The sequence below is a fragment of the Peromyscus eremicus genome, chromosome 2 (assembly GCF_949786415.1).
Source record: "Peromyscus eremicus chromosome 2, PerEre_H2_v1, whole genome shotgun sequence".
NCBI lineage: Eukaryota > Metazoa > Chordata > Mammalia > Rodentia > Cricetidae > Peromyscus > Peromyscus eremicus.
The window spans coordinates 17,222,071-17,230,453 of record NC_081417.1 but is presented as its reverse complement, the minus strand read 5'-3'; positions in this window follow the sequence as shown (position 1 = coordinate 17,230,453).

Here is an 8,383-nt window from a genome sequence, read left to right as displayed (position 1 = left end):
TATTTTTATAACCGAAATGTCAAGAGAGAATAGACAATGGAGCCCCTTGGCAGCTGCTGCAGATGACAGCAAATTTGTTGCCTGGAATATGAAGTTCTTTGAGATTTTTCCTCTTTGCTAATTAGTCAACCACGCTGATTTCTCAGTAATATATACCAAACACTATACTTCTAAAGTATCATAATCTACATAAATTTCATATGGATATTCTTGGCTGAATTGTCAAAATCATGAGTTATTGTGTGTGCATGTGTGTATGCATATGTGTTTGTGGGTGTGAGTGCATGTATGTGCATATGATGGCCAGGGATTGATGCTGAGTGTCTGCATCTACCTATCACTCTCCAGTTGATTCCTGCAGACAACTTCTCTTCCTGAACTTGGAGCTAAGACATTTGGCTGGCATAGCTGGCAGCAGACCCCAGGGGTCTCCCTGTCTCTGTCCCCCAAACACTGAGATTACAGCCACACTGCTAAGCCTGGCTTTTTACATTCCAAAAGCCTAAATTCAGGTCCGCATATGTGCATGCCAAGCACTTTACTGGTGGAGTCATCTCCTCAACCAATGAATTATTCTTAAAACATAGTAACAAGACTATAGATCATTCTTCAATAAAACCACACATTTCTTCTTTTAAAACAATATGTATTTTTATTATCTTTTAATTCTGTGTGTGCGCGTGCTTCTGTGTGGAGATATACACATGTGTGCAGATGCCCTCAGTGGTCAGAGGTCTGAAGTCTTTATCTATAAGTATATCCTATATGTTTTTAAGAAAAAGCAGGACTGTATAATGTTCAAAAATTCTCTATATATCTTGTGTAGACAGTGGATGGCCCCATACCCAAGAATATATGGCCAACACAAGTTGGACTAGATTGTTTTGTATTTGATTTTTGAGTTTGTTTGAATTTTTTTCTTAAGGACTCAAAATTGAGTGGGTTGAGAAGAAGGAGTGATTCAAATCTTAAATAATAAATAAACCACAGTTAGTAGAACAGTGACTAAAGGGTTTATATTCCACTCTCCCCCATTTCTCCCCTATCTATCAACTGAAGCCAGTTGTCCCTGGGATGACCAGCAACTCAAGAAGTGCCCAGCTACTTCCATTAGCTCATCTCCACCTTCTGTTGATATAAAGCTGGTATTTCTTATTCTAACTCTGTAACTTTTGCACCTTTGGATTGCTGAGAAGTATATTCTGGCCTGTGGTTGCCCTGTCTTCTTGTCCATAAGCATCAGGAACCAGCTCTCAGGCAGCCTGACTTTTAGTTTACGAATTACATGTTCACACATACAAATTAAGAGAAACCATACCATGGAGAATAGTACTCAGCTGAAACCAGCAATTACAATATCAAAGCAACAGACAAAAGAATAGCTATGTCTTAGACTCTACGTTGACAATATTCCATGCATGAAGACATTTAATCAGAACAACCCCATGAGAACTATGCTACCCAAATTAAAAGTGTTTTTCTGTTTGAAACAGTGAGTTGGGCAGGTATAGTTAGAAATGAAGAGATTTTTTAAGGTCTTTCAGGTGAAAGGGGAAAGAAAACCATAACAGCTATGTCTGGCAACTGGCTAATGTCCAAGTGCAATCAGCAGATTAGTAAATCTTTCCCATGTCAACCAACCTAATGTGCATCTGCAGGGGAAAGCTTTAGGCTGTTCCTCAATGATGTCTTCATCAAAGCCAACTGCTGCACTGAAACCATGCTAATAACTCCACAAAACTGAGCAACAACTGCCAATATGGCGCAATTGTGGCTCTTGGAGGACAGCAACGATTTATTGCTTACCACTATGCATCTCAGGCTATTCTAAATCCAGGCTTCTTCAGGGTAAATTCATCTGAATGTCTTTACATTCGGAGGCTGTGACTCAACACTGAACATCCCAAGCAGGGAATCCACAGCAGAGGAGAAAGAACACACAAGCTGGAGGACTGGGGGATCTGTTCCTAAGGCTTAATGAAATATCTGCTCAGAGTCTGGTAAACTGAATTTCTTTTCAAACTTTGCAGAACAGGGTTTCTGCCAAGGAGGTGTATTTTGTAGACAGGCATTGTAGCACAAAGTCAACTTTGTATTTTCAGAAGTTGATAATTTGTTGGAAATGACAGAGAGTATCTTTCATATATCCCCTGTGTGGGCTGTTGCAGCATGAATTGTTAGAAGGTCTTATTAATAAAACAAACCTGGAGCTGGGTGTTGGGGTGAATGCTGGAAGATCAGAGAAGCAGAACAAGCCACAGCCACCTCACCTCACCAGTTCCTCAGCTGATCCTGTTTCCTCAGACTGGATGCCTCTAAGTCCTCATCCAAAATGGATGTCAGCTGAACTGCTGCTCAAAAGCCTAAAAGCTTAACCAGGCTCTAATTCCTGGTTTTCACACCTTATATACCTTTCTGTTTCCTGTCATCATTTCCTGGGATTAAAGGCGTGAGTCACCATGCCTGGCTGTTTCCAGTGTGGCTTTGAACTCAGATATCTGGATGGATCTCTGCCTTCCAAGTGACAGGATTAAAGGTATGTGTGCCACCATTTTCTGGCCTCTGAATCTAGTGGCTGTTCTGTTCTCTGACCCCAGATAAGTTTATTAGGGTGCACAATGTTTTGGGGAATACAATATCACCATGGGCTGTTTTACACTTCTCTCTCCAGGTCTGCTTCCCAGCCTTTCCTCTGTCCTCAGCTAAGACTAACCTGGAGAAAACATATCCCTTAAGTTTCTGTGACTTGCGGTTTCTGGCTGAAAGCAGTCCCAGAACAGCACCATTAGGAGGTTCGGGGAGGCAAGTTCCAGCACTTCACTTCTCTCTTCTCATCCTGCCACCCTCCTAGGCCTGGCTATGCCACCAGCTAAAGGTTTCTGTCTTTTCAGGTTCAGGAAATACATTACTTTTCCTTCTTCTTTTCTTTAGACATACAAATTAACAGCTGTCTGCAAGATATTAGATTCTTCCTTTTGAAAACCTACATTGACACCCTTGAAGACAACCCATTATAAAGAAACTCTTACTGAGACAGCCATTTGGACTGAGCCATCTGTTTACTCTTGAAACAATGACGGACAATACTACCATTCCCAACCCCAGTCATAAATCTGCCCTAGATTTAGTGTATGTTTGCATTTTGGTGGTTCTTTAGAATACACGCCTGCATACACATCACACCACACACACACACACACACACACACACACACACACACACACACACACACATATCCTGGTTAAACCCCATTGATCTTTACTTTCCTGATTTCAACTTTCCCTTGCCTTCCAAAAGGCTATAGTCCCCCCTCTCTCTCTCCATTCCTTAATGTCAGCCTGGAGCGTTATTCCAGCTCTTGCTGTTCTCCTGCTTTAGTTCTCTAGACATGAAAAGCTCCTACAGCCAAATGGTTTGCAAAGATTCAGAATTCCCTGTGAACATAAGCTGCAAATGGCATAAGTGACTCTTGCTAGCTGCAAGTGGCCTTGATAACAGGGTCGCTGCTACATGCAAATGAGTGCTAATGTGAGTGTAGCTTTGTCACTTGAGACTAATGTGTTTCAGAAAAAAAATGTTAAGGGGTACAGAGATTTCTGATCATTCTTATCTGTGTCAGTTTCTTTGAACCTCTTAACTGACCCTGAAATAATCAGCACAGCGTTTTTCTTTCATTTACAGAATATAAAAACAAATCTCTAAAGTTAAAGGGAAATGTTCATCATTGATTCAGTTGCTGAACATACTCAGGGCTTACTGTATAGAAGGTATTGTGTCTGATTGTATGGGCTTTAAAAATGGTCAGGACACAGTCTCTACATTCAGGAACTTCATAGCCAATGACTGTGACAGAAACAAACAGAGGAAAGTACCTTGTGCCAAGAGTAGAAACAGAGGACCCATTAAACCATCCCACGAGCATAATGAAGGGGTTGGCAAGTTTTCTTTTGTGATCATAGGTCTTCCAGAGGTAGTGTTTGCATTCAATCAGCAAGAGTAAACATGTGTGATGGCATACTTTGCAAATCATCTTCACTGCTCTGTGGAAAGCCCAAAGTTAATAAAGTTGGGGTTGAGCGAATGGCTAAGAACACTTGCTTCACAAACCTGAGTACCTGGGTTCAAATGCCCAGCTCCAAAGTGAAAAGCTGAGTGCTGCTCTGTACGTGCCTGTGACACAGCACTGGGAGAGAAGTGAGACAGGACAATGACAGAGCTTGCTGTTTGTCAGTCTAGCTCCAGTTCACTGAAGACACTGTTTTCACCAAAATAAGGAAGGCAGAGCGTGATGGAGAAGTACCTCCTGGCCTGTCCGTGTACACACACACACATATACTACAACATACCACACACATACCACATATACACACCATACACACACCAGATGCACACAAATACTACACTGTAACGCATACACACACATACCACATACAAACACTCCTTCCACACACCACAAACACACAGGTGCACATAATATATACCACATACACGTACACATATACAAAGAGATCACACACACTATATATACATCCACACCACACACCACACACCACACACAAACACCACACACACACACATACACACACACACGCATATACACTCACATATACACATAAAAAATCAAGGAGATTTAAAGTATTTGTATTATCATTTCTTTTTTGTTTATTTCTATGTTTGTGGGCTTTTTATTGTTATTGTTTGACAGGATCTTGGCTTCATTTCCCAATTCAAATCGTCTTGATTCAGCCTCCCTCTTGAGTGATTACAGACATATGCCACCATGCCTGATGGTCCTCTATTACTTGCATCATTCCCTCCTGTAATTCTTTTCTATTTTTATTTCTGCTCAGTCACCTAAACTACAAAGTCAGATAACAGCCCCAGCAAATCTGTCTGAAACAAAGTCCTGCCGGATTTACTTTCCTAAAGGAATGGAAAGAAAGGAGTGGAGAGGGTTAGGGCCAGACTGTGCTTGCAGATGCAGGTGTCCTGCTCTTCATCCTTACCGGTATTCCTCAAAAATAACTAAACTTTACCCCAGAGCAGAGCTAAGCTGACTATTGCCTGCCTTAACTTTTTAAGTACAGAGATTTTTATCTAATACTTTATTAATTTTTGAGAACTTTTTTGTTTTATTTTTGAGATTACATAATTAAGTATAATTAAAACATTTCTCCCTTTCCTTTTGCTCCCTCCAACCTGCCCCACCATACCTCTCTCTCCCTGCTTTCCTTCAAATTCATGGCCTCTTCCTTCACTAACTGTTACTTCATGCATATATACACATATTTTTTTCTGTTTTTTTCTAAATATAACCTGTTAATTCTGTGTAATATTATTTGTACATATGTTTTCAGGACTGACCATTTGGCCCTGGACAAACAGTTGATGTGCTCTCCTCTGGAGAAGGCCACCTCTCCCACTCCCAGCTTTACTCAATTGCCTGTAGTTCCTTGTGTTTTCATACAATATATTTTAGTTACATTTACTCTCCCCCTGTCCAACTCCTCCTAGAGCAACTATCTCCCTTCCCTATCTGTCCAACTTTATGTACTTAAAACAATTGCCCACATTGGGTTCAATTTGTGCTGCCACTGTATCCTTGTGGGTGGGTGGGGGCTTTCACTGGAGAATAAGCCACCTACTAGAAGCCACAACCTTAAAGAAAATTAATGATCCCTCTCCCAGCCGTCATCAATTGATGGCTGTGGGGTGGTCACCTTCAGTTAGTACATTTCCAGCACACATCTTACACCTAAAGTTCAAGGAACCTCCCAGAAGAAGGAGCAGAAAGATTGCAAGAGCCAGAGAACCACAACAATTCTTAAGAGATAGTATCTCCTTTAACAACAACAACAACAAGGGAGGGGATTTAGGGGATTAGAATGCAGTGGGGAACTGTGCTGGTTTGGGAAAGTGATAGTAGGTCTTTCCCTAGGTTCCATGGCTTCATCAGTCATGAGTAATTGGTTCAATTTGCAGTGACAGGCATGAATTCCCTCCTGTTGAGTGGCCCTTAACTCCAATTTGGTGACTGGTGGTTATCCCCAGGATATGACTGCCAATATATATGTTTAGAATATCTTGCCATGTTGGTCATTGTTGTGGTTCATTGGCATAAGATCAGGTGTGGAGACTTCCAGGTTAAATCTTACATGCCAAACTTCAAACGATTCAGTGTATATAACTTATTGTAAATCATAGTGAGCCCATCATACTGCATAACCTTAGAAGTTGTTCCTCTGTTCTAACCAAGTCATTGAAGACGTTAACTATTGTTTTAGTTACTTTTCTATTGCTATGAAGAGACAAAATTCTCAAGGCAACTTATAGAAAAACGGAGCTTATTGGAGCTTAGAGTTTCAGAGGGTGAATCATGACCATCATGGTGGGGAGTATGGCTTCAGGTAGGCAGGCATGGTGCTGGAGCAGTAGCTGGAGTTTACATTTGGAGTTTACAAGTAGAAGGCAGAAAGAGAGAGAGAGAGAGAGAGAGAGAGAGACAGAGAGACAGAGAGACAGAGAGAGAGACAGAGAAACAGAGACAGAGAGACAGAGACAGAGAGAGAACTAGACATTGGTAATAGTGTGTGAGGCCCCAGTAACACACATCCTCCAATAAGACCATACCTCCTAATCCTTCCCAGACAGTTCCACCAACTAGGAATTAAGCATTCAAATATATGAACCTGTAGAAGCCATTTTCTTTCAAATCACCACAAGAATACTCTTTCTAACCCCTAGAAGTCACTGCTCTACTTTCTACTTTTAAGTGATAACTCAGCTTCCACATATGTGGGAGCATGTACTATGTGTTTTTCTATGTCCAACTCATTTCATTTGAGATGATGCCCTCCAGACCCATTTATTTTACTACATATAACAAGGTTCCACCGTTTTTAATGGCTAGATACTCCATTGTGTATACATACCATTTTTTCAACAATTCATCAGTCAATGGGCATCAAGGTTGATTTCATATGGAGAAGATTTCATTAGAGAGAACTGCAATACATATGGAAGTGCAGGTATTTCTTCAACAAACAGATTTCTTTTCCATTAAATATGTGACCAAAGCATTCTTAATATTTGAGCAAACACAGAACATGATGTAATTTCATTTAAAAATGATTACTATCAAAACCAAAGATTCACTTAAAAGTCTATTTAGAAGTGATCGAAAAATTTTTAAAATATATATCTATCAAGAGTATCTTGATGGGTATCAATACTGGGAAAGTAAAGCAATTTGGATACAATGTTAGAAAGAAAGAAACAAAGTTTAAATGTTACTTAGCCTACAGAAGAAAATCTGAATGTTTCATGTTGCTCTTTAGTTTTTACTCATTTTGCGAAGACATCAAAATGTGAATATTCTAAAATTGCTTATGGTAAATAACATGGATCCTGCCTTCCTGTCTCTTCAGTAGAAAAGCTTGGTAATTATTGCTGTCATTTGATGTTCAGGCTGCTTCGATGCATACATTGAACCCTGATGCTGTTGGCTGTGCTGTTGGTTTGAATGGACTAGGGTGAGCAATCCCACATTCGCAAAGCAGATACTCTTTGCTCTAGATCTTCCAACTGCTCCAGGAAACTGTCACACAACATAGAACCCACAAGGAGATCGTACCCTTATGTATTTTATTAATATATGTCGGTGTCTTTGTTATACAGCTTTTTTTCTTAAGGACCATCAAAGCAGCCACTACAATGTATAATAAATATAGCAATGTCCTACTAAAGAAGCCAAACCTGATCAGAATGCTTCAGCTGAAAAAATTAATTATCCAAGATATTTGTCTCTTCTTCCGTCTTCAGCATTCCCTCCATTTATTTCTGTCTCTTCTTCTCTTGCCGCCTCCATCTTCCTTTCCCTCACTTTTTCAAACACAAGCACACATGCACACACACGTGCGCACACACTCCACGCTCATAAAATAGAGCTGTAAAGGTAATTCTGCTTTAGTCTCAGGTTGACCCAGTTCTTTCTGCCCCTCTTGTATGTCAACAGATACTCATTATCTTTTGTTTTTCTTTCTTCCATTGGCTGTTTGCAACTATGTTACATCACTTCATTGTGTGATTATAAATTTTCTTTAAAATTTAAAGAAATTACACCAAAAAAACCCTTAGGGCAAGATATATATTATCACTGAAAATTGTCTTCTCAAATAGTGCCACCATCAGAAAAACATGTTACAGGAATGCCATATTTTATTCTCCAAGAATGTGGACTATGCAGATGTCACTCTGCTCCACTGAGTCACTCTTCCTCCAGGTAGCCAGAGGTTCCCTCCCACAGAAGACAAATGTGAAGGAGAACTTGAGCACAGAAATCCAGATAGTGAGGTCCTATAGGAAATCCATGGCAGCTCAATGA